This window comes from Aptenodytes patagonicus, chromosome 7 (genome assembly GCF_965638725.1).
Source record: "Aptenodytes patagonicus chromosome 7, bAptPat1.pri.cur, whole genome shotgun sequence".
Taxonomy (NCBI): domain Eukaryota; kingdom Metazoa; phylum Chordata; class Aves; order Sphenisciformes; family Spheniscidae; genus Aptenodytes; species Aptenodytes patagonicus.
In genome coordinates, this window is record NC_134955.1 from 3,918,510 (window position 1) to 3,924,034 (window position 5,525).

Sequence of the window (5,525 nt, forward strand, 5' to 3'; positions counted from 1 at the left end):
GCTTAGAAGATAGACACAAATCTGGGAGCGGGGGGAGGGACCCTCACACTGAACAGGAAGGACTGAAATAATAATTAAGATACCAGATTGTAACACGGGAAAGGAGAATGTAATTCCCGGCTTTGCCCTAGTTTTCTGTGTGACCCAGAGCTACTCCTCAACGGGACTGGGAGCAGTAGCTGGCACCGTGGGAAGAAGCCACAAGCAGGGCGACCTGCACAGCACCTGGGCTGAATTAAGCATCTCGGTGTTCTTGAAACAGCCGGGAGGCCACTGGCTAATGTGATGTGCTGGACAGGGAAGCATTTTAAACCCAACTTTTTGGTAGGGAGGGGTCTAGAAATCCCAATCCAAGCTGCATCGAACAGATGTCAGATCAGGATGTTTGCCCAAAACCCTCTCCCAAATATATACAGCTACATTTCTTCCTATCAAAAACCAAAACAAACAAAGCATAAAGCAAGCAATAACAGAAAACAGAGCAGAGTTTACTCTCACAGTCCAGTTAGATGATATGGCTGAGCTAATCTAAAGCACCCCTGCTGCCAAAAGGGGACAATTCTTCTCCCTTTTCTCCTTCCTCCTTACTTCCTTCTTGCTCCAGTCCCTCCCCTCCGCTGCTGTGTCAGCTCTAGAGCTTATCTGACTGGACAATGAGAGACTCAATTCACTAACCCAGTGAAAAACGGATCCATCAAAATATAGTTTTCCGCAAGATTAGTGAGTTAAATTGGCTCAGCATGTGGTCAGACGAAAGCAGAACCTGCGCAAAAGGGGCTAGGATCAGGGCTGGAAGAAGGAGTGACAACTTGGCTGGTGGAGAAGGTAACCGGTGCCTCTGATACAGGATGTGCAACACAGATTTTATTCCCACCTTTAACTCAAGTTTGTTCAAACCCGAGCATAGATGTATTTGAGCAAGGGTCCTAAGCTTCTATTTTTACTGCATTTTGCTCTATCATCTCCAGTGCCAACACATCACTGTCACTCTCCAACTTCCCTGTCCCAACTAGGGGAGAAGTTGCCACATTGCACATGGGAACATTAGTGATTACAACTGCAGCAGACAGTAAAAAATGGGCACCAGTGGCAGAGGTAGCGATCACTGACGCTGTGAGCTCTGAGCCCATTCCCATCTCATGACACAATGTGATGGTATATATTTCTCAACGGACCTGATGGAGAGGCTGAAGAGCTCGTCATTCCCATCACATATATACCCAAGCTGATGTTCCAAATCACATCTTGAATCTCTCTCAATCTGTTCTGGAGTGGAGAGATAACTTCTGCATTTTATCCAACAATTGTTTCTTTTCCAGTCCTTGGTGTAGGGACCGGAACGTCAGTCTTCTCCCTCTCTAAGTAAATGCCATCACCACAAGGCTACATACAACTGTTATTTGAAATACATCTCCCGCTTCCCAGGTTAAAAATCAACTCACTGGGCTATGGGCTGAAGGGAGGGGTTTATGCATAGAAATGTAGGCCTCTAGGGAGTTTAAGTCTGGCTGCAGCTGAATAGGGATTTTGAGAAACTACATTTTCATCTTTTGGAGGGAACACAGCATTTAGACACCTGGGCCGCCCGCCCTGTCAAACTACCACTTTGTGGTAAGAGAAATCTGACTCCTTATGTTTCTCAAAGTAATTATTGTCATTGTGATTTTACACTGTAGAAGGACACAGTGCTTAAGGAACGAGGGTCTACACATGCAAAAGGGTGGTTTTTCTTTAAAGAAGCGGCATAAAAATTTATCGCTGTTCAGCACAACATGTCATTTGGACACAGGACCACCAGGGTGATGGGGCTGTTTTTCTTCTCCATTCATCCATTTTTAAATCCATCACTTACTATAAAATGAACAGATGCTATTAACACTTCAGTGGATTTGTGCGGAAACTGTGATTCATTCTTAGCAGCAAGTTAATATAAACACATGAAATTGCCTTCAATCTGCTTTCCAAGCCCTAAGAGGGCTCACAGAGTAAAGAAGATATTTTTGCAGAAGATTCTTCTGGTTGCATACCCATAATAATTGTCTAATTTATGCATGGATGCCAGTTGCTTGTAACTGAATACCTAATGTGCCTTTTGCTATGGGATAAGCGGCTATAAACATTGGACTGAGTCATGATGATATTTACAGTGGTATGGATGTGAAGTAATTACACTGGGTAGGAATGAAGATGGAATCCTTCATTAACTGAAGCCTGGAGGAGGTAGGTATTTTTATAGCTATATTCAGAGAAATAAACTGAAGCATAAGCTTAGCCTAAGTTAGTGAAGGAGTGACATAAATGACAAGAAATCTCTTGAATCCCGAACACCAGACAATTTTACAGCCAGCAATTTCTAAACTGTAAATACCATAGGAAAAAAAAGTAGAAGCCGGTATTCAGATGGGCACTGGAACAAGTGGATCTTTTCTAAACCATTTCAACTTCTGTAATCATTCTAATGTCTATTTTATGTTCTGTAAGGCACACTTAGAGGAGACAGGTGGCTTTACTTGTGGTCAAAGTCTGGGACACGCTGCCAAGTTTGTTTAATCCCGGCTCTGCAAAGTTTCCTGTATGGCCCTGGTCAAGTCAGGTTATCACTCAGCCCCCTACCTGTGAAAATGAGCCTAATAACATCATTTCTCTCTCTGTTGCACCGTTTCTGGTGCTGGTTTTGGCAAAGATTATTCGTTTGTCCTGGTTTCGGCAAAGATTATTTGTGTATTTTTCAGGGTAAGAAAACTTCTACCACATGGCAGTAAGCACCAAAGAGCTCTCTCTTTAACTGCAGGCTCTAGGCTTTTCTACGACACAGATAACTATGACTTAGAATAATTGTTCTGGGGCAGTGCTAATTATTCTGCTGCAGCATATTATCAGAAATAGAGACAACTGGTAATTACTGTGTCAAAAAATGCAAATGAATGAAAAGCCGTTTTATTGGTGTATATATTCAACAAGATATTGTTTGAAGGTGTCTTTCTCAGAGTTCTGCTATATGCTGGAGCCAAAACCAAAAGAAAGAGACTCTAAAACAGCAGATAGCCTGGTGGCTGAGGCATTCATTTGTAATGCTGGAAAACAACAGAGGAAGTCTTGAGTCTGGATCACCCATCCCCTTAGTAACTGGTCCAACCAGCACCAGATCATTTTTTCAGCATTTTGTTGTCTTTTTCAACGAAAAAATCCAAACCATCTTGATTTTGTCCTGCTAAAGAACAAAATACTTTTTGAAGCTTTAAAACTTTGGCAGGATGGAAAAAACACCTCCTCTCATCTCTTAATTACAACTCCTTAACGCAGTCCAAGTCTAAAATCCCTTGTGTTTGTGCCTGGCCACTGGAAATATCACAGGTATGAAAAAATTTCATGCAATTATGCGATTCAGGGCACTTCCCAGACTTTTGCTCTTTTCTCTTAATTGTCAGGTTCTGTTCAAATACATGAAGTCTGTAGCTCTTTCCTTTGTGTGAATAGCTTTCTCAATCCCTATACAACTTAATATTCTGTTGCCCTATTAAGCTAGCCATGCAGAAAACGGTTTCTAGCCAAATAATAGGAATAGCAAACGTATGAACTCTATACCTCAATGAGGTGTTAACTTCAAAGCCTTGTTATTTGGGAGTTGGGGCCATTTAAACGCTGACATTATTAGGCAAGGAAGTCTAAGAAACAAGCACTCAGTGGGAGTCAAAGATCTTTTTAAAAAGCATTTTCTTTATGCTCATCACACCCCAATTCATTTAGGATGGGCTCCTGTTCTATGCCTACACGTTTCCTAATTAAGACTTCTTTCCTTGCCACAATGTTTAGGTTAGAAGGAATCTGAGGCTCTCCGTGTACCCCCTTCATGATTGGCATATTTTTTTCTTTCCCCTCTCCCATCTCCTTGGTTGTAATTACATTACAGTGGCTTATCTCTCCATCAAAGGATGGGTAAGTGGTCCCTTTATAAAACTGCTCTGAGCAGCTGTTGGCCAGTCAGGGAACACTGAGGCCTGACCAGAGCTACACTCTCCCCAAAGGGCTTATCTATATTGTGCCGCATTGAATGCAATGTGAATCGGTGTAGACAAGAACAAATAGCATTCAGCACATGTCAGCTAAGTGCAGTTTTAGCCTGGCCTCATCAGTGTTTAATCATGATTAGCTGACATGCACAGTTTATTGTGGTCTTCACCAGCTAACATATTGTGACCAGTATTACGTCAATTACTTAGTTACCCAAAATTACATTCAGACATGATTAAATCCTGCCATTTGTATGACTTTGTAGAGACCCAGCAACACCAATTTGCCTCTTTAAGACCTAGGCAGCAAAGGCTCACATCCAGATTTGAGCTTGATTCTTGTCACAGAATGATGCAACGTCTCTGGACTATCTACTCAGGCGGTGACAGCAAGGCACGACGGTTACACGTGTAGGTATCTCAGACAAGCTGTAAACTAGGTTCGAGTGCTGAAAGCGATGAGGTCAGAGTACCACAGGCTTCAGCTGTCAAATAGGCAAATATTTGCTCATGGTTTCAGGTAGGTAATGTCATTTGTAGCTTACCCAAAGCCCAAGGTGTTGCAGCTTTTCTGCTACCAAAAGCCACGTTAGCTAAAGCAGTGCATATTGCAATGACACATCTGACTGCAGCTTAGGTACAGCCTGGGAAAGAAGGTGCTAACTGAGGCACTGCCGTGAACTGTCTCAGTCCTGCTGGGACAAAAAGTGATATTTGTATTCTAAGTAGTATGAAATAATGTGCCTTTATTCCTTAAATTCTTGCATCACAAACATTTAAATATGGTCTGCACAGATGCACAGAATGAGCCCTATATTTGCAGCAGTAGTTCCACACAGACTGCTTAACATGTCTCATTGGAGCTGCCCATTCATGTGCATGAGCTCGGCTTCATATTTTCCCCATTCAAATACAATTCCAGCTTCAGTTCCAAAAGTAATATACTCTTGGCTAAACACTCTGCTGATACTAATGTACTCAAAACCTTTCTGTGTACTCAGCATCTTTCTATAACTGAATATCCACATCCAGCTCATCAACGGTAACTTTTTTTTTTACTTCTTTTAATTCTTTCTAGAAATCATGCATCTGTATGGCAGCAGGTGAATGACAGAAATCATAACACATGTATCTATCTGGCCCAAATCACTTGCAAGGATTTTGCAGAGGCAACCGTAGTAGGCAGTTGCTAGCTTTTTGGCTGGAATCAGAAGCCCCATTCTATTTCTGCACCCTATAACAACGTAGCCAATGTATGTATTACGCATTTGAGAAAGAAAATGTCCTATGGGCCCTTCTGCATCTGCTGAGCTTGCATGTTATGGGGTCGATGGAAGATCACCTCTTCTAATGGTGCCCGCTCCTCCTAATGCAAAGACATGTGGTTTGGGAACAAAAGGCATTATTCAGCGCCTCAAAGCAGAACACTGGTATCTATGTTTTATAGACTATTTGAAGCTTGAGGTTTTTAGGGGTCAGCAGCCTCCCCAACCCTTATGTTCATTTTGCCGGCAC